Below are 22652 nucleotides of genomic sequence, written 5' to 3' on the forward strand. Positions count from 1 at the left end.
TGTGTGGGTTTTTTCCCAGCCAAGGGGTTCATTCAGCAAACATGTAAGTAGCACTTTCAATAAACCAGACATTGTGTTAGACTTTGGGTAAAAAGAGTTAAATGGCACAAGCTGCTTTCAAAAATGCAGGATTCAGAAAAGGAAAAATGCATGTATTGAACAAGCTGCAATTTGGTGAGGAAACACCAACAACAGAAGCACACACGAGTACAGGGATGGCAAAGAGGAAAGAGTAAGGGGATTATTAAGAGAAACACTCGCTGAGAGGGATGAACACTGAGACTGGTACTGGTGTTAAAAAATGAGCAAACATTCTCCAGGTGCGCAAGGCAGAGGGAATAGCACGTGCAAGGACACAAAAGGCACGAAGCATCGTGGTACTCGTGAAAGAGTACAAGCAAATTTAACACATACTGTAAGTGCAAAATACCAAATTTTGAAGAATTACTCTTTAAAAAAAGTAAAAAATATCTTACTGATAATTTCTAAATTGATATTTTAAGGTGACCTTTTTTTATTGTAGTAAAACATACATAACACAAAATTTACCATTTTAATCACTTTTAAGTGTAACATTCAGTAGCATAACTGCATTCACAAGGTTGTGCAACCATCACCACTATCCATTTCTAGAACTACTTCATCATCCCAAACAAACTCTGTACCCATTAAACAATAACTTTCCATTCCTCCCTCCCCCAACTCTTGGTAGCCACTATTATACTTTCTATCTCTATTAATTCCATATTGATTTTTTATATCTTTTTTTTTTTTTTTTTTTTTTTGCCGTGCCACGTGGCTTGCAGGATCTTAATTCCCTGACCAGGGATCAAACCTGTGCCCCCTGCACTGGAAGCGCAGAGTCCTAACCACTGGACTGTCAGGGAATTCCCGATTTTTTACATCTTATGTTGAAATAATATTTTGGATATACTGGGTTAAATAAAACCGGTTAAAATTAAGTTCACCTGTTTCTTTTTATACTTTTAATGTGGCTACTAGAAAGCTTTAAATGATTTATGGGGCTCACATTATATTTCTACTGGCTAGCACTGTGCTAGAGCACAACGTGCAAGTAAGGAAACAGAGAGGGATGATGCGAGAAGGAGTAGATACAGGTCAAGTTGTGAGGAGCCTTCTATTACCCTGAAAGATAAAACCTTATAGGTAATGGAGAGCCAATAACAGACTTATAAGGGAAGTGACAAGTTCAGGCTCCTATTTCAAAGAACACCATGGTGGCAGTGTGGGTGCTGGACTGCAGGCGGGCAAGGCGAGAGGCAAGGAGACCTGTTAGAAGACTCACAATAGCACGGCCAAGAGGGAAAGAAGATCCAAATCAGGGCAGAAGAAGGCAGAATGGAAAAGAATAGCTCTTAACAGAATGGCGGCATTGGAATCACCTGGATTAGTAAACAAGTCACAACTTTTACAACTTAAAATTTTGAAAGTTTGATGAATATAAAATCAATAGCTTTCCATACCCATTATAACGGTATGAAGAAAATCCCATAGCAATATAAGCTGTTTTAAAACTATAAGCCACATGTTTTTTGTTTTATTTATTTAGTTAGTTAGTTGCTCCAGGTCTTACTTGCAGCACGCAGGGTCCTTAGTTGCAGCTCGAGCGCTTCTTAGTTGCAAACTCTTAGTTGCAGCATGCATGTGGGATCTAGTTCCCTGAACAGGAATCGAAACCAGGCCCCCTGCGTTGGGAGCACAGAGTCGTAACCACTGTGCCATGAGGGAAGTCCCACAAGCCACATGTATTTAAACAACCACCACATGTACACGAACAAACCTAGGTGTAAACTCAACAAGAAATGTTCAAGATCAATATGAATAAAAACAGAAAGCTTTACTGAAGATATAGAAAAAGACTTGAAGAGCACAGATATATTATAGCAGCTGTCACTTACAGAGCACATATAATGTGCCAGGCTCTTTACATGCATACTCATGTATACTCATATATACATGACTCATTTAATCTTTCCAACAACTCTCTACAGAAGGTACGATAATTACCCTATTTTTCTTTAATAAACAAGAGATTGTTTTACTCAAATACTCAAAATAATGTAGTAAATTAAATGCAAACTTAATTTTTAAAAAAGTTTTAAAAAATGAACTGACAGCAGAAGCAAGAACTACAATCCTGCAGCCTGTGGAACACAAACCACATCACAGAAAGATAGACAAGCTGAAAAGGCAGAGGGCTATGCACCAGATGAAGGAATAAGATAAAACCCCAGATAAACAACTAAATGAAGTGGAGATAGGCAACCCTCCAGAAAAAGAATTCAGAATAATGATAGTGAAGATGATCCAGGACCTCGGAAAAAGTATGGAGGCAAAGATCGAGAAGATGCAAGAAATGTTTAACAAAGACCTAGAAGAATTAAAGAACAAACAACTAGAAGAATTAAAGAACGAACAAACAGAGATGAACAATATAATAACTGAAATGAAAACTACACTAGAAGGAATCAATAGCAGAATAACTGAGGCAGAAGAACAGATAAGTGACCTGGAAGAGAGAATGGTGGAATTCACCGCCACAGAACAGAATAAAGAAAAAAGAATGAAAATAAATTAAGACAGCCTAAGGAACCTCTGGGACAACATCAAATGCAACAACATTCGCATTACAGGGGTCCCAGAAGGAGAAGAGAGAGAGACAGGACCTGAGAAAATATTTGAAGAGATTATAGTCAAAAAGTTCCCTAACTTGGGAAAAGAAATAGCCACCCAAGTCCAGGAAGTGCAGAGAGTCCCAGGCAGGATACACCCAAGGAGAAACATGCTGAGACACATAGTAATCAAATTGACAAAAATTAAACACAAAGAAAAATTATTGAAAGCAGCAAGGGAAAAACGACAAATAACATACAAGGGAACTCGCACAAGGTTAACAGCTGATTTCTCAGCAGACACTCTACAAGCCAGAAGGGAGTGGCATGATATATTTAAAGTGATGAAAGGGAAGAACCTACAACCAAGATTACTCTACCCAGCAAGGGATCTCATTCAGATTCGACAGAGAAATCAAAAGCTTTACAGACAAGCAAAATCTAAGAGAATTCAACACCACAAAACCAGCACTACAACAAATGCTAAAGGAACTTCTCTAAGTGGGAAACACAACAGAAGAAAAGGACCTAAAAAACAAACCCATAACAATTAAGAAAATGGTCATAGGAACATACATATCAATAATTACCTTAAAAGTGAATGGATTAAGTGCTCCAACCAAAAGACACAGGCTTGCTGAATGGATACAAAAACAAGACCCATATATATGTTGTCTACAAGAGACCCACTTAAGACCTGGAGACACATACACACTGAAAGTAAGGGGATGGGAAAAGATATTACATGCAAATGAAATCAAAAGAAAGCTGGAGTAGCAATACTCATATCAGATAAAATAGACTTTAAAATAAAGAATGTTAAAAGAGACAAGGAAGGACACTATATAATGATCAAGGGATCAATCCAAGAAGAAGATATAACAATTAAAAATCTATATGCACCCAACATAGGAGCACCTCAATACATAAGGCAACTGCTAACAGCTATAAAAGAGGAAATTGACAGTAACACAATAATAGTGGGGGACTTTAACACCTCACTTACACCAATGGACAGATCATCCAAACAGAAAATTAATAAGGAAACACAAGCTTTAAATGACACAATAGACCAGATAGATTTAATTGATAGTTATAGCACATTCCACCCAAAAAGAGAGGATTACACTTTCTTCTCAAGTGTGCACGGAACATTCTCCAGGACAGATCACATCTTGGGTCACAAATCAAGCCTCAGTAAATTTTTCAAAATTGAAATCATATCAAGCATCTTTTCTGACCACAACACTATGAGATTAGAAATCAATTACAGGGGAAAAAACCGTAAAAAACACAACACATGGAGGCTAAACAATACGTTACTAAATAACCAAGAGATCACTGAAGAAATCAAAGAGGAAATCAAAAAATACCTAGAGACAAATGACAATGAAAACACGATGATCCACAACCTATGGGATGCAGCAAAAGCAGTTCTAAGAGAGAAGTTTATATCAATACAAGCCTACCTCAAGAAACAAGAAATATCTAAAATAAACAATCTAACCTTACACCTAAAGGAACTAGAGAAAGAAGAACAAACAAAACCCAAAGTTAGCAGAAGGAAAGAAATCATAAAGATCAGAGCAGAAATAAATGAAATAGAAACAAAGAAAACAATAGCAAAGATCAATAAAACTAAAAGCTGGTTCTCTGAGAAGATAAACAAAATTGATAAACCATTAGCCAGACTCATCAAGAAAAAGAGGGAGAGGACTCAAATCAAGAAAATTAGAAATGAAAAAGGAGAAGTTACAACAGACACCGCAGAAATACAAAGCATCCTAAGAGACTACTACAAGCAACTCTATGCCAATAAAATGGACAACCTGGAAGAAATGGACAAATTCTTAGAAAGGTATAACCTTCCAAGACTGAACCAGGAAGGAATACAAAATATGAACAGACCAATCACAAGTCATGAAATTGAAACTGTGATTTAAAATCTTCCAACAAACAAAAGTTCAGGACCAGATGGCTTCACAGGTGAATTCTATCAAACATTCAGAGAAGAGCTAACACCCATCCTTCTCAAACTATTCCAAAAAATTGCAGAGGAAGGAACACTCCCAAACTCATTCTATGAGGCCACCATCACCCTGATACCAAAACCAGACAAAGATAGTAGAGAAAAAGACAATTACAGACCAATATCACTGATTAATATATATGCAAAAATCCTCAACAAAATACTAGCAAACTGAAGCCAACAACACATTAAAAGGATCATACACCATGATCAAGTGGGATTTATCCCAGGGATGCAAGGATTCTTCAATACACGCAAATCAATCCATGTGATACAGCATATTAACAAACTGAAGAAGAAAAACCATATGATCATCTCAATAGATGCAGAAAAAGCTTTTGACAAAATTCAACACAACTTATGATAAAAACTCTCCAGAAAGTGGGCATACAGGGAATCTACCTCAACATAATAAAGGCCATATACGACAAACCCACAGCAAACATCATTCTCAATGGTGAAAAACTGAAAACATTTCCTCTAAGATCAGGAACAAGACAAGGATGTCCACTCTCACCACTATTATTCAACATAGTTTTGGAAGTCCTAGGCCTGGCAATCAGAGAAGAAAACGAAATAAAAGGAATACAAATTGGAAAAGAAGAAGTAAATCTGTCACTGTTGGCAGATGACATGATACTATACACAGAGAATCCTAAAGATGCCACCAGAAAACTACTAGAGCTAATCAATGAATTTGGTAAAGTTGCAGGATACAATATTAATGCACAGAAATCTCTTGCATTCCTATACACTAATGATGAAAAATCTAAGAGAGAAATTAAGGAAACATTCCCATTTACCATTGTAACAAAAAGAATAAAATACCTAGGAATAAATCTACCTAGGGAGACAAAAGACCTGTATGCAGAAAACTATAAGACACTGATGAAAGAAATTAAAGATGATACCAACAGATGGAGAGAGATACCATGTTCTTGGATTGGAAGAATCAATATTGGGAAAATGACTAGACTACCCAAAGCAATCTACAGATTCAATGCAATCCTTATCAAATTACCAACGGCATTTTTACAGAACTAGAACAAGAAATCTTAAAATTTTTATTTATTTATTTATTTTGTGGTATGCGGGCCTCTCACTGTTGTGGCCTCTCCCATTGCAGAGCACAGGCTCCGGACGTGCAGGCTCAGCGGCCATGGCTCACGGGCCCAGCCACTCTGCGGCATGTGGGATCTTTCCAGACCGGGGCACAAACCCATATCCCCTGCATCAGCAGGTGGACTCCCAACCACTGCGCCACCAGGGAAGCCAAAAAATCTTAAAATTTGTATGGAGAAACAAAAGACCCCAAATAGCCAAAGCAGTCTTGAGGGAAAAAAACAGAGCTGGAGGAATCAGACTCCCTGACTTCAGACTATACTACAAAGCCACAGTAATCAAGACAATATGGTACTGGCACAAAAAGAGAAATACAGATCAATGGAACAGGATAGAAGGCCCAGAGAAAAACCCACACACCTATGGTCAACGAATCTATGACAAAGGAAGCAAGGATTTACACTGGAGAAAAGACAGTCTCTTCAATAAGGGGTGCTGGGAAAACTGGACAGCACATGTAAAAGAATGAAATTAGAACACTCCCTAACACCATACACAAAAATAAACTCAAAATGGGTTAGAGACCTAAATGTTAGATGGGACACTATAAAACTCTTAGAGGAAAACATAGGAAGAACACTCTTTGACATAAATCCCAGCAAGATCTTTTCTGATCCCCCTCCTAGAGTAATGGAAATAAAAACAAAAAAACAAAGAAACAAAAAAATGAATTGACCATCAAAAAAGTGAAAAAACCCATGGGATGGGAGAAAATATTTGCTAGTCATAGATCTCATAAGGGCATGTATCTGGACTATATAAAAAACTCTTATGGGACTTCTCTGTTGGCGCAATGGTTAAGAATCTGTCTGTCAACGCAGGGACACGAGTTCAATCCCTGGTCCAGAAAGATCCCACATGCCATGCCATGGGACAACTAAGCCCATGTGCCACAACTACTGAGCCTGCGCTCTAGAGCTCACATGCCGCTACTACTGAGCCCACGTGCTGCAACTACTGAGCTACATGCTGCAACTATTGAAGCCTATACGCCTAGAGCCCATGCTCTGCAACAAGAGAAGCCACCGCAATGAGAAGCCCGCGCACCACAACAGAGAGTAGCCCTTGCTCACTGCAACTAGAGAAAGCCCATGGGCAGCAAAGAAGAGCCAACACAGACCCCCCAAATTTTTTTAATAAAATAAATTTTAAAAACTCATAACTCAATAATAAAAAGACAAACCAATTTAAAACAGGCAAGAATCTGAATAGACATTTCTTCAAAGAAGATATACAAATGGCCAATAAGCACATGAAAAGATGCTCAACATCATTAGGTATTAGGGAAATGCAAATCAAAAGCACAATGAGATACTACTTCACACCCATGAGGATGGCTCTAATTAAAAAGACAGCTAATAAGTACTGGCAATAATATGGAGAAATTAGAACTCTCATACATTGCTGATGTTGACAGAAAATAGTACAGCTGCTTTGGAAAATAATCTGGGAGTTCCTCAAATGATTAAACATAGAGTTGCCATGTGACCTAGCAATTCCACTCCTAAGTATATATCCAAGAGGAATGAAAGCACATGTCCACCCAATAGTTCATAGCAGCATTATTCATAATAGCCAAAAAATGGAAACAAACCAAATGTCCATCAGCTCATGAATGGATAAATAAAATACAGCATATCCATAATGTTATGGGTTGAATTGTGTTCCCCCAAAAGATATGCTAAAAGTCCTCACCCCCATTACCTACAAATGTGACTTTATTTGGAAAAGGCCTTTGCATACCTAATTAAGTTAAAATGAGGTCCTGCTGGAGTAGAGTGGGCCCTTAATTCAATATAACTGGTGTCCTACATGAAGGGGAGAAGAGACGCAGAGACAGACTTGCACAGAGAGAATTACGATGTGAAGATAGACACTCTGGGATGAAGGCCATGTGAAGAAAACAGAGGCAGAAGTTGTAGTTACACAGTTGCAGCCAAGGAATGCCAAAGAATGCCAAGGATTGCTGGCAACCACCAGAAGCTAGAAAGAGGCAAGAAAGGATCCTCCCCTAGAGCCCTCAGAGAGAGCACAGTCCTGCTGACCCCTTGATTTTGGACTTTATAGCCTCCAGGGCTGTGAGAGAATACATTTGTTATTTTAAGCCACCCAGTTTGCGTTACTTCAATACCATATCCCTAGGAAACAAATACACCATATGATACAATTTTATTCACCAATAAAAAGGAATGAGTACTGACACATGCTACAACATGGGTGAACCTTGAAAACATTATGCTAAGTGAAAGAAGCCAATCACAAAATACCACAAATTGTATGATTCCATTTATACAAAATATTTAGATCTATAAAGGCAGAAAGATTAGTGGCTCTCTAGGGCTAGGGTGTTGGGGAATGGGAAGGGGAGTGACTGCTAATAGGTATGGGATTCTTTGGGGGATGATAAAAATGTTCTAAAATTAGGTTGTAGTGGCTGCATAATTGTGAATATACTAAAAATCATTGAATTGTACACTTTAAACAACAAATTATGTGAATTACATCTCAATAAAGCCACTTTAAAAAAAAACTACTTGAGGACTTCCCTGGTGGCGCAGTGGTTAAGAATCCACCTGCCAGTGCAGGGGACACGGGTTTGATCCCTGGTCCAGGAAGATCCCATGTGTCGCGGAGCAATTAAGCCCATGCATCACAACTACTGAGCCTGCACTCTAGAGCCTGTGAGCCACAACTACTGAGCCCGTGTGCCACAACTACCGAGCCTGCGTGCCATAACTACTGAAGTCCCCGTGCCTAGAGCCCGTGCTCCACAACAAGAGAAGCCACCGCAATGAGAAGCCCATGCACCGCAACGAAGAGTAGCCCCTGCTCGCCACAACTAGAGAAAGCCCACACACGGCAACAAAGACCCAATGCAGCCAAAACAAAACAATACAAAAACAAAAAAAAAACAAAAAAACTACTTGACAAGCTGATTCTAAAATTAATCTGGAAAATAAATTGTAAGACTACCACCAAAACACTGATTAAATAATGAGTATGTGAGCTGATAAAGTATATGACGTCTAATAAAATAACAATAAAAATAATCATGAGGACTATTTATACTACTAGATATCAAAGTATAATATATATTTGATATAGAATGTTATGGTATTGGTCCAGCAAAATAGAAAATTAGGACATAGAACAGAAGAGAGTCCAGAAACAGACACCAGAAACAGACACTATGTGGGTGAGAAATTAGTACATGATAAATGCGTCATTTTAGATTAGTGGGTCAAGAATGGACTGACATTCAGAGTGACATTGCTTGGAAAGAGTAAGGCACACACCATTTTCTCTCTCTCTCTCTCTCTCTCTCTCTCTCACACACACACACACACACACACATACACACACTCAAACACACACACACAGGAATTAGAGAAAAACTCTACCATATAACAACTTACAGGAGAAAACATACTCATAAGAGAAAACTCTGCTTCAAGGTAGAACAGGGTTTTTCAACCTCAGCACTACTGACATTTTAGGCCAGAAAAATTCTTTGTTATAGGGGCTTTTCTGTGCATTGTAGGATGTTTAACATCATCCCTGGCTTCTACCCACTAGATGACAACCAAAAAATGTCTCGTGACATTGCCAAGTTGCTCCTAGAAAGCAAAATAGCTCCCATTTGAGAACCACTGGGATAAGGAATGAAAGCCACAAAATACAAAATACACATAGTAAAAGACTGATACATTTAAACATAAAATTTACAACTTTTGTTCTACAAAGATGCTCTATGGTTAAAAGGTAAGTAACAACTTTAAAATGCAGTATGTTGGGAATAAATATTTCAAACATATATGAATGATAAAAGATTAATATCCTGAATATATAAAACAATACCATAAAAAAACACTACCATATATAAAAGATAACCCAATAGAAATGAGACATTTCTCAAAAGAGGTAATACAAACAGCCAACAATCATGAAGAGATGCTCAATCTCACCGATGACTAGGGAAATACAAATTAAAACACCAAATTAGAGTCATTTTCCACCCATCAGGTTGGCAAAAGTAAAAAAGATTGATAGCATCAAATGTTTAAAAGAGCTGGGGAAATAGGTATGATTATACACTGTTGGGCAGTTTGGCATTAAACATCCACACCCTCCTACCCACTAATTCCACCTGCAGGTTTCTCTCCTTGACAAACGCTCACACAAGCACACAGACGCAGGTGTAAGGATATTCTCTGCGACACTGTGCCTAATGGTGAAAAACTGTAAGCAACCTATGGTATCTCACATACAATGGGATCTTAACACACTCTGAAATTTACAGAGCAGGTAGAACGAATACGCTAGATGTCTACATATTGACAAAGAAAAAGTTGCAAGACCCATTTTTAAGCATAAAAAGTCTAGTTGTTGAATTGGTACAATATGCCAGATTTGTAAAAGTTTAACACAAAACCTTCCATATTTATATGTACAAACACATATCAATAAATGTAAAGACAAAGAAATAGAAAAAACACCCCAAACTGATAACAGTTTTTACCTGGGGTCAAGAGATTAAAGAAGAAAAGATGGAGATGTAAAGAGATAGGTCAAAGAGGATCTATTTTAAATTTTTGATATGATTGTATGCATGGACTACAACCAAAATAAATACAGAATAAATACATTTTTTAAAACAAACTCAACTTGACCAAAATTTATAATTCCTTCCCCCTCTTAAACCTCTTTTCTCTCGTACCTCGTAACTTCGATATTAACAAAACCTTTCAGTACTGTTCCTTCTACCCTTGCAATGAAACTAAAAAAATACGGTATAGTGTTTTCAAGGAATGGGTATCTAAGAGAGTTTGCGTCCATTAATACATTAAAAGGTTATAAAGGTTTGGGTTTCGTTTATACTTAAACGAGCAGATATCAATTTTGTAATAAATAATCATTAACGTTCTGGTTCTGATCTATTCCAGGGATGCGAAAAGGGAAGGAGGTGGCTCCCAGCAAGGCCCGGAGCAGCGGGTGTGGTCTGGGAGGAAAGAGGTGGTAACAGTGGGGGCGGGGGACGAATGGAGGGGACCAAACTGTTAACTGTGGACGCGTGCAACACGCAGCGCCGAAGCAGTTGCCAGGTGCTGCGAGCGGTGCCTCCGTTTTAGCTAACTGGGTCAAGAAGCCACGAAGGCGAGGGGCGGGTGGTGGTGGGATGAATTGGGAGACCGGGATTGACATATATGCGCTAATATGTATAAAATGGATAACATAAGAACCTGCTGAATAAAAAATAAATTAAATTAAATTAAAAAAAAGAAACCACGAAGGTTTGGTATGTACTCCTATAGAGAGCAAAAGGGGGTCCGAGGAGGCGCCCAGGGAAGGGCGTGGGAGGCCGCGGACCGAGGTGACAGCCCTCGGAGCGCACCTGGGTGCTGAACCGCCCCCGCCACGGGCGAGCGGGGCGGGGAGAGGGGCAGGGCCAAGTCGCTTGGGGAAAACGAGGTCCCCGCAAGCAGTCGCCCCCGCACACGGTGACATCGCCAGCTTCCTGAGCCCTCTCCTCAATCCGCGCTGGAAACCCCCTCCGCCACTCGCACAAGTCTGGAGAAGAGCCTCGCCCGCCCCTGATCCTCGCTTACCTGCGGCCCTGGACCCCACCGGGAACACCTGCGGCGCCTCGCATTGAAGACCTGGAACCTCTGTGGCCACCTGCGCGCACCCACCCGGATCCACTAGGACCGAAACCACTTCCGGTCCTGTGACGGGCTGAAGGGACAGCCCCAGTCAGGGTATACAAATGGACGACGCCATCTTGTACGGAAGCAGTTGGGGGCAGGTGGTGCCTCCCGAGTTTCTCCACTGCTGAACAAAAGATTTGTTAAAATTGGAAAACCTTAACATCTTTTCAGATAAGTGGTGTTTTTGTTTTTGTTTCCAGGTGATATTTTTGTTTGTTTTGGTTTTAAAGAAAGAAGCCTCTGGAACCCTTACAAATGCAATCTGGGACATCTAACTGTCCTTACTAATTAGCTCCAGTAGTGTTTCTCCACTGCATAGATATTCTTAACTGTTAAATGATGAAGGTAAATAGAAGAGACACTTGTTTAAATAATGTATTCCTCATTAGCAGCACATTTTATACTATAGCCATTATAATAATTTATGCCATCTTTTATAACAATAACAATACCTTCCATTTATATTTAAAAACTTTCATTCACCCAGTCTATCAGCAACTGTTATTTGTGAGGCAGCTAATGTGTGCTATGTGCTGTTGCTTTGTCATAGAATGTGTAAAATAGGAGAAATGAGACGTGCATAAACAATATAAGGGATAATAATAGCTGCCATTTGATGACTGTGATCACAGTGTGCTAGGAACTTTGCAAAATGTTTTACATATTTTGTCTCATTTAATATTCATAACCTCATGAGACAGTAGTATTATTAGTACCTCATCACCAACCCATCTGAAGAATGTCCACGAGCTGATCACTCACACCCACACCCCTTTCCCACACCCTGTCTTTAAAAACCTTTCCCTGAAAGCCATCAGGAAGTTCAGATCTTTTGAGCCCTAGCTGCCTGGACCCTTGCTTGGTGTCTTGCAATAAATGCTGCACTTTCCTACACCACAATCCAGTGTCAGTAGATTGGCTTTACTATGCGCAGGTGAGCGGACCCAAGTATGGTTGGGTAACAAATGTAGTGATTACTCTTAGTGGAGTAGTGACTCTGGAAGAGAACATGGGGAGGTTCTTGAAGTGCTAATAATGTTCTGTTTCTTAATCTGAGTGCTGGTTTACATGTGTGTTCAGGTTGCATATTTATGTTGGTTTTCTGAATGCATACATACATCAATAAAAAGTGATGGTTTTTTTGGGGGGGTTTCTTTGTTTGTTTTTTTTTAATGAAAATAAAGGAGTGAAAAGTTTATAAGCCCAAAGAAGAAAAAGAACAGGAGAGGCGATAATAGCAGTCAAACAAATATCAGTATAATTTTAGAGGATAGAAATTAGATTAGAATGGAAGGATATATCATTTGAGGGATCCCATAATAAACTGTCTACATCCATAAGCAATCACCCTACATTTAAGGCCCAGTCAACAAGCCCCATCTATGCATAAATAATTTCCAGTCAACTTTTTAGTACTTCACTCTGTCTTAGTCCCTTTGGACTGTAATAACAAAATACCATTGACTGGGTAGCTTATAAACAACAGAAATTTATTTCTCACAGTCCATGATCTACGTGCTGACAGATTTATTGTCTGGTGAGTGCCTACTTCCTGGTTTATAGACAGCTGTCTTTTCACTGTGTCCTCACTTAACCAAGGGTAGGGAGCTCTCTTGGGCTTTCTTTTTTTTTTTTTTTTTTTTTTTTTACACACCTCACAGCATGTCGGATCTGAGTTCCCCAACCAGCGATTGAACCTGCATCCCCTGCATTGGAAGGATGCAGTCTTAATCACTGGGAAGTCCTCTTGGGCCTCTTTTATAAGGCACTAATCCCAATCATGAGGGCTCCACCCTCATGACCTAATCACTTCTCAAAGGCCTCTGCCTCCTGATACCATTATGTTGGGAGTTAGTTTTCAACATATGAATTTTGAAGGGACACAAAACATTCAGCCTATAGCACTCTTAAATATGAAAAGACATCCAAGACTCACCAGTGATTGCAGGATTGTCTCCAACACTATTAATTAACATTTACTAAGGAACATGTATAAACTCTACACCCAGTATTTTAAGCACACACATACTTTAAAAACAAAGATTTAAGGAAATTAATTTTAATTTAGGCCATTGAGCAACTTTCTACATACTGAAAAAAAAATGCTATCATACAGATCTCATTTTCTGACACCATTACAATTAAGTTGGAAATCGATAATAAAATGATTGTTTTTAAAACTCCATATATTTGGAGAATTTGTGTTTTTTTTTGCGGTACACGGGCCTCCCACTGTTGTGGCCTCTCCTGTTGCGGAGCACAGGCTCCAGACGTGCAGGCTTAGCGGCCATGGCTCACAGGCCCAGCCGCTCCACGGCATGTGGCATCTTCCCGGACTGGGGCAAGAACCTGTGTCCCCTGCATCAGCAGGCGGACTCTCAACCACTGCGCCACCAGGGAAGCCCCTGGAGAATTTTTTTTAAAAAATCTTAGTAATTTAAAGCTCAGAAAAGAAATCCCAATGAAAATTTATAATATTAAATTTGAGAAGTAATAATAAATACTATACATATATGAAAATATATAGGATTCATGTAAATTGATAACGTTATATGCTTTTTACACTAGAAAATAAGAAAGATTAAAAATTACATAAGTGATCAGGTAATACATTAGAAAAAACAAATGAATACATCCAAAATACTAGAAGGAAGAGGATAACAAAAATCAGAGAATAAATTAATAAAATAGAAAAAGATGTTATTCATATGGCCAACAAAACTAAGGTTAGATCTTTGAAAACACTAATGAAAAAAGTTCTGTCAGATTGATCTAGATAGAAGAGAAATAACAACAAATAAATAATACTAGGATTAGAAGGGGGAACATAACAAAATACAGCAGAGATATAAGAAATTAGAAAATATAATGAATGACTTTATGCCAAAAATTTATTATACAAGAGAATGAAAAGACAAAACACAGACTTGGAGGAAATATCTGCAAAACACATATCTAATAAAGGACTGTTATACAGAATACAGAGAGAACTTTTGAAACTCAACAACCCAATTAAAAAGTGGCAAAAGATCTGAATAGACGTTTCAAAGACGTTATATGATATCCAAAATAAGCATGTGAAAAGATGTTCAACATTATATGTTATTAGGGAATTGTAAACTAAAACAATAATGGGATACCAGTATTTCATTGATTCTGTAAATTCTGTTAGAATGGCTAAAATCCAAACATTACAGTGCCAAGTGCTGACAAGGATATGGAGCAACGGGAACTCTCATTCATTGCTGGCTGGAATGCAAAATGGTACAGCCACTTCTGAAGATACTTTGTCAGTTCCTTAACAAAGCTAAACATAGTTTTGCCATACAATCCAGCAATCATCCTCCTAGGTATTTACACAAATGAGTTGAAAACTTAATCCACACAAAAACTTGCACACAAATGTTTATAGCAGCTTTAGTCATAAATTGAAAGCAACCAAGACGTTCTTCAATAGGTGAATAGATAACAAAACTGTATTACATTCATACAATGGAATATTATTCAGTGATAAAAAGAAATTAGCTATCAACCCATAAGAAGACGTGGAGGAACCTTAAATGCATATTGCTAAGTGAAAGAAGCCAGTCTGAGAAGGGTACATACTGTGTGATTCCAACTACATGATATTCTGGAAAAGGCAAAACTATGATGACAGTAAAAAGATCAGTGGTTGCCAGAGGTTCCTGGGGAGGAAGAGAGGGGTGTATAGGTGGAGCACAGAGGGATTTTAGGCCAGTGAATCTATTCTGTATGATACTGTCATGGTGGATACATGACATTATGCATGTATTAAAACCCATAGAACTGTGCAGCACAAGGAGAAAATCCTAAACTATGGACTTTAGTTAGTAATAATGTATCAATATTGGTTCATCAATTGTAACAAACATACCACACCAGTGGAAGATGTTAATAGAAACTGTGCCTGTGTGACAAGGCGGGGGGAGTTGGGGGCAAGGCATATGGGAACTCGTGCTTTATGTTAGAATTTTCTCTGAACCTAAATCTGCTCTAGTAATAAAGTCAATTAACTACAAAAAAAAAAAAAAGAGATCATGCTGTGAACTGCTTGATTTATCTAAAAATGGTTTATTCATTTATTTATTGATTCCAAGGACAACTTAATGCCAAGCATTAGGACATCATGTACAGAAAATTTAAGAGGAACTGTGGCAGAAGTGCTAGTGGCCTACCCAATATCCATTCTCCTCTCTACTTAGTAACAGAAGTCAGGGTATTAAATGCACTAAAAAATGCATTTTTCTGTCTCCATTGTGAATAATTATGGTGGCCATGTGACTACGTTCTGGCCAATGAGGTATAAACAAGTTTTTGCATTGGACTTTGGGTAAAGTTACTAAAAAGGGGGCGTTTTTGGGTGGGTTTTTTTTTTTTTTTTGCCTTTTTGTCATTACCCTTCTACTTCTTTCTTGCTGAGACTAGGACCTGATGGCTGGCACTCCACAGCCCTCTGCCACTGCAGTGGCACCTTGAAGATGGAAGCCAGGTACCTAGAAAGGTGGAGTGGAAAGGAGGAAGAAGCCTGGACCCCTGATTCCCTCTATAGTCTGTACTAACCCTGAACTGCCTACCTCTGGACTTCTTTTACATGAGAAAATAAATTAATTTTTTTAAGCCATGCAGTCAAGTCTTTGTTACTAGCAATAGAACCCAATCCCTAAGTGATACAGGACATGAAAGATACTAATAATGAATGCATGCCACCCAGGTCAACTTAAACCTGCTGAATACAGTGCCCAGTAGATGTACAATAAAGGTGGATACCCTGGGCTTCCCTGGTGGCGCAGTGGTTGAGAATCTATCTGCCTGCCGATGCAGGGGACACGGATTCGTGCCCCGGTCCGGGAAGATCCCACATGCCACGGAGCGGCTAGGCCCGTGAGCCATGGCCACTGAGCCTGCGCGTCCGGAGCCTGTGCTCCGCAACGGGAGAGGCCACAACAGTGAGAGGCCCGCGTACCGCAAAAAAAAAAAAAAAAAAAAGTGGATACCCTTTACTGGATTTGTTCAGTGTCTTGAAGATAAAGGTCAAAACTTTGAGGAACCACTAAATAGGCTCCTTCTGAATATCCTATTTCCTTCCATTGAAATTCTATTGCTCCTTTCTGCCTGCTGGTCACATCTATAAACTTTTGTAATATTATTAGGTACTATACAGATTATAAAAATATGTAGCTATGCACTCAAGAAGCTTACAAGCTAGTTGGAAACACAAAAAGACTATTTGTCAGCAAGTGAGAAAAGGTATCCTTTTTTGGTGGTTTAGAGAATCAGAACTTTTTTTTTCTCTTAAGGAGCTGGAATGAGACTACCTCTTGGGAAAGATGCCTGAATTCATTTAGAAGAAATTCATGAAGCCTCCTTACAGTGAGGGTGAGACACATACATCCCCCAGTGAGACAAGTTCATCTAACAATAGGGGTTGAAAGACTGAAAGGCTGAATCTTCCTGGGAGAAAGATACCTCGGAGGAGACACTTTGGGAGACAAGGAGTGTTTAAAGTGTTCTGGGATGTGAGTTTAAGTTCTTTATGTGGGGTCATGGGGGGGTGCGTGTTATGCCACTTCATCTTCTCTCCCTCCTAGGTAGGTTTCCCTTAAGTCTATATTGTTCTCTAATGCTTTTGTTCCAGTAGATTCTTTGGAGGAATTTGAATAGGTGTTGAATTTTGCATCCAGGTTTGCAAGAGGAAAAGACAAAGGTTATTTTGGGTTTTCTGGAGCTGGGGGAAAAGTGTAGACTCTGGCCTCTAGATCACAGAGAAAAGAGCATAGAAAGAGAACTCCAGTTAAAGGTGACGGACTGAGCCACAAATAAGTCCACTTCCTCCTGAAATCCCTCTTAAAAAATGGGAAAACACAAAGCTTCAAGGTAAAAAGATATAGAAAAAGATGAAGGCCACCCAAATGAGAAAAAACAGAAGCTATTTACTCAGAACTTGCTGTGGCAGGGAGTCAGCCACCATCACTTCTGTTTGGCAAAAACTCAAAGGCAGGCAGAGAAATGGGAAATCTTTATAGTGAAAACAAGGGAAGGCTTTAAATATTCTCTGAATGGAGTTCATTGTCACGGGGAAGCTAGGGATATGCTAAATGGAAGCCAGGCTTCTTCTGTGATTGTTTTGGCTTTCTCTGTTTGGTCCTGTGTTGGAAGTGGGGGCAAGATATAAGGAAGCTGACTCACTAACACTTCTGGGCTGACTACCCCAGAGGCTGGTTGCCTGCCGTGGAGATTAGGGGTCAGTGTTCTATTGTCATACGTGGTATGGCTATTTGTCCATTTGTATAGTCAGTCTCTCACGGAACAGGACATAAAATCACTAACATTTTGGAAGCTGGAAAGCAGAAGGATGGTGGGAACTGACTTAGCAGACTCATCATCTGTCAAAGGACAGGCTAAGAGCAAGCCTGCTTTGTCCCAGAGAACCGCCAAAAGACTCTAGAATTGGCAGCACCAGGTACCTCAAGAAGCAGGTAAAAGTTGGGACTAAAAGCACAATAATTGGTTAAAAGTCTACTTCGGAAGCAGACCACCAGCTCCTCCCTAGCTCCCAAGTCACTCCCCTACGGGCCCCTGCAGAAGGTTTAGGATTGATTTCCTGGAGAGGGTAGAGGTTACCCTCTACCTCTTATCTAGTTAAGGATAGGGGTGCCATGCTAGTAATATGAGAATTCAGTGAAAATCACTTCTTTCGAGACTCCTGCATTACTCTCTCACATCAGCAACCAATATTAGAAACCAAGTGTTGAAGAAAAATTTTCAGATAATTTTGATATGAGCATGTATCAAAATTTCATTATCATCTTGCAATAAGGAAGAAGCTCTGTAGTAGGATATGGGAGAAAGTGTGAAATACTTTTAAATGAACCAAAAGATTACTGGGAAATTGGAAACTATGCATTGTTTTAAATATACTCTTGCCACTTATCAGATTCTATGGGATTTATGCCTTTTACTGACTTTGAACTGTTTTACAAAACTGAAGAGATATAAGCTAATTTGTAAAAAAAAAAAAAACTAACAGTAATGCAAATAATTATTGTCTTTATATTTGCAAATAAATTCTGTTAGGTGAAGCTTCTATTGACGTCCCTGCCCCCGACACCCTCCAATAAGCAAGCTTTGCATCTATTAAGAAAATTGGTTTCAACATTTCCCATGGGCTTAGATACTTGTCTGGTCTTTGGATGTTCCTTTGAACTGACTGCAACATCTTTTCCCACTCCCTCATTAATTAATGAGTTAAATTAAATCTTTGACACATTCATTTCATATCTGCACCTATCATGATTTTTTTAAAACTATTATCCTTTAAGAAGTTAAATTCAAAGATTTACTTTTGGTAGGGATATCTGAGAGGAAGAGATTGGTTAGAAAATCATTTTAGAGTAGATACAAAAAAGAAAAGTATATTTGGTAAAACTCACTATACTCTTTTTTTGTTTGTTTGTTTTTGTTTTGTTTTGTTTTGTTTTTGCGGTACGCGGGCCTCTCACTGTTGTGGCCTCTCCCGTTGAGGAGCACAGGCTCCGGACGCGCAGGCTCAGCGGCCATGGCTCATGGGCCCAGCCACTCCGTGGCATGTGGGATCTTCCCGGACCGGGGCACGAACCCGCGTCCCCTGCATCTGCAGGCGGACCCTCAACCACTGCGCCACCAGGGAAGCCCCTCACTATACTCTTAACTGAAGGGTGAGTGGGTGCATAACTGGTTTCTCAGAAGTTATAATCCCATTAGTTGTGAGCATTTAATCAGTAATTCTAATTTCTTCCTGGAAAGAGGCTGTAAATTACATTACGCAAAAATTGCATCTTGGTCCTAGTTTGGACTTTTTTCTTTTACAGATGATGATTCCCAAATCTCCAGTCCAAAGCTGTGTCTCTAAATACTTATTATACCAATGCTACTCAAAATACTGGGCTGAAATGAGCAAATGACCTTGCTATGGAATGTAAATCAGCATTCTGCTTCCTTCACTGAAAAATCTTCCAACAAAAATGTGAAGGGAACTTAACATTGTGCTTGCTGACATAGGTAGTTTATACTTTGGCACAAGCTTTTATCTTGTTGAGGATTGATAAAAACAGATTGCACATAATGGTGGTATGTACCAAAAATGGAATATCATTCAGCCTTAGAAAGGAATTAAATTATAATACATGCTTCAACATGGATGAACCTTGAATACATCATGCTAAGTGAATAATCCTAACACAAAAGGACAAATAATGTATGATTTCACTTATACGAAGTAGCTAGAACAGTCAGATTCATGGTGGTGGCCAGGGGCTGGGTGAAGGAGGAATGAGGAGTCATTGTTTAATGGTACAGAGTTTCAGTTTAGGATGATGAAAAGGTTCTGGAGATAGATAGTGATGACAATCGCAAAGCAATATGAATGTAATATAACTAATGCCACAGAACTGTATACTTAAAAATGGTTAAAATGGTCAATTTTAAGATATTTTATACATTTATTTACCTGCCACAATTTAAAACATGATTAAAATGATAAATTTTATCTTGTGTATTTTGCCACAATTTTTAAAAATTGCATGCTAGCTAATCCAGAGACTACACTTTGAATTATACTATATTAGACTCCAGGTTTCTCCAACTAAATTTATCAATCGCAACAGATTTTTTCACTCACTACAAGCTACCTCCTCTCTACTCCCCACTCCACATATATTCTACCTCTTTCTCCACTATTCATTTGGTTACTAATACTGGAAACCTGTGAAATATTCTAGGCTCCTTCCTCTCCCTCATCTTTTTGTATGTAATCTAATAATGGTTGTCTAACTATGCTGATTGTAAAGAAATTGTTCCTCAGCTTCACACCCTCCGACCTCTGCTCTCTCTTTTGGTGCTGGGCTAGGTCTCTGCAATTCACATATTTCCTTTGCCAGCCTGGCTCTCCGTTAGGTTCTGCCAATAGTGGGAGATCAGAGACAGAAATAAGGGAGAAAGGACTTGCTCCTTCCTGTTCACTTCCTTTTTCTATCATTGTCACCCAGGCAACAGTTCTTCATGCCAGCAGCAGCGGTTGGTTCCAGCTTTGGACTTCTTTCCATATTCCCAGAAGGAGGCTTATCGCATTCCTCAGAGATACCAGTACCAGCCAGCCAGCCAACCTCCTCAGCGGTCTGAGTCCTGACAGACCTCGGGACTCAGGTCCCTCCTCTGAGCCACTGAGGTACCAGTATAAGGTCAGTACAAGGCAGCATGTTCTCCTCAGGGTCTGGATTCCACCTCTAAGACCCTTCCTTCAAGTGCTTGGTCCCAATAACCCCAACCTTGACCTTTTATTTCTCCATCTACTGCTTGCAGTTACTACTTTCTCTGTTTCACTTTCCCTTTTCAATTCTCCAACACCTGTGATAGCTCTAATAACTCTTTGTGTTAATTTCCTCAGATAACTGCTGCAGTTTCTGTTTCTTTATTGAATCCTAATACAGAAAATAGTCTAAGAGTGGTTCTAAGAAACAGACTTTCAGATATAGGATTTCGGGTTGATTTGGTCATATCCTTAAATTCAAACTCAATGTTGAGCAACTCATCAACGGGAAATGAGACGTAATGACATCATTTTATCACCTTTAGTCATTTGTGTTGAAGTGCCCACTAACGCAAATGCTTTGGAGCCATATTTGACTGATGGTAATGGTGACTATAACAACTGTAGGCTGGGAGTGACTTTATTTGCACGCACTGAAGAACTTACATAAAGAAATGAAAAGTTCAAGTCATTAAACATTCAGTTCAAGGCACGACAAAAGCTTCTATGGCAGCCCTAAAAGAACCCCTTAGTTTTTGCACCTGAAGGCTAAATCAAACATAAAATTTAATTGTGCAGGTTTCAGAATTACAACAGAAGTTGATTTCATAGCCTTGCCAAAACTCTAGTGAAAGATGGAGCATTGTTTGGGAAGGGTATGACACTGAAACTTGGAATGGGGACATTAGGAACACAAACAAAGTTAAGATTCTAGAATGCCCAAATCTCTCCAGTAGAAACAGCCCTTCATCCCTTGCTTAAAAGTCCTGTAATTATATCATCTGCAGGATGTCTATGTTCCCCAAGTTTCACTCCAACCACTCATTGTTAGCTGTAGATCAGGGTTTCTCAATGGCTGTGGATAATTCTTTGTTGTGAGATGTCCTGTGCATTGTAAGATATTTAGCAGCATTCTTGACCTCTATCCACTAGATCCAGTAGCAGCTTCCCTAGCCTGAGTTGTGACAACCAAAAATATTTCCAGACATTTCCAAAGGTACCCTTAGAGGAAAAAATCATCCCCAGCTGAGGACCACTGCTCTAGATCCATAACCAGGGTCAGATCGCAACATTTTCCACGGTCTGACTGGGAAGAAATGACTTGTACTTAATGTTGCAATACTTTGCTGATTTATATTTGAAGAAACTTGGAGAATATGTGGAAGAATGGATTCTTCCTTTCCAAGAAGGAAATAAATAAAGAAGACAGAATGTAATATTAGATTTGGTTGAATTGTTGATGTAGGCACTCATCACAATTCTAAATTTACTGTGTTATCTGTGCAGCTGGAAATGACTCTAACAGTTGGTTGACTGAAACTGCATTTTAGTAGTGGCCTATATTCAATAAAGTTGAGATGCAAAACCTTCCTGGCATACTTAGAAGGAATCCAAAGGCTTAAGGAGATAGAAATGTTGGAGTGGATCTATCATGTATGAATTGCCACCCCCTCACTCTCTCATCTGAGAAATCCCAGAGGACACTCCCTTCTCTAAAGCACTGAGAAATACATTAGTGAATGGGCACCAGTATCCTTGTAAACTATTTGGTGACTGTTTTCTGTAGACAGGTTTCACGAAGGGAGAAGTTATAGTTGAGATGGGTTCCCTGATTGCAGTGGAGATGCTGGGATCCTGAAGTAGCAGAGGTCAAAGACTGTGAGTGAAGAGTCAATGTATGGACTTCCTTCCAAAGAGTACAGCAAGGAACGAGGAGGAAAAAAGAGTCACTTTACAGTGTTGAAGCTTGACAAACGCTACCTCAGCCAGGTTATCAAGGCAGTAAGTCATGCTGACAGTACATACTTGCCTAAATAAACTAGGGCTGCCATAACAAGACAGCTTGGACTGGATGGTTT

At 39.3% G+C, this 22652-nt stretch overlaps 1 protein-coding gene across 4 annotated transcripts in view; it reads right to left on the reverse strand.

Moving 5' to 3' along the window:
- EXD2 (exonuclease 3'-5' domain containing 2) overlaps positions 1–22652 on the reverse strand; it is a 94238-nt gene that overhangs the window by 48382 nt on the left and 23204 nt on the right. The window contains exon 1 of one of the 4 annotated variants that reach the window (XM_067732352.1): positions 11391–11528. The exons of 2 other annotated variants lie outside the window; for them this stretch is intronic. The gene's annotated coding sequence lies outside the window, so the exon portion shown is untranslated. Of the gene's footprint in view, positions 1–11390; positions 11529–22652 lie in introns of those variants that run through there. One more of the 4 variants, XM_067732367.1, reaches the window with a different exon arrangement.

This window comes from Pseudorca crassidens, chromosome 1, assembly GCF_039906515.1.
Source record: "Pseudorca crassidens isolate mPseCra1 chromosome 1, mPseCra1.hap1, whole genome shotgun sequence".
Lineage (NCBI taxonomy): Eukaryota > Metazoa > Chordata > Mammalia > Artiodactyla > Delphinidae > Pseudorca > Pseudorca crassidens.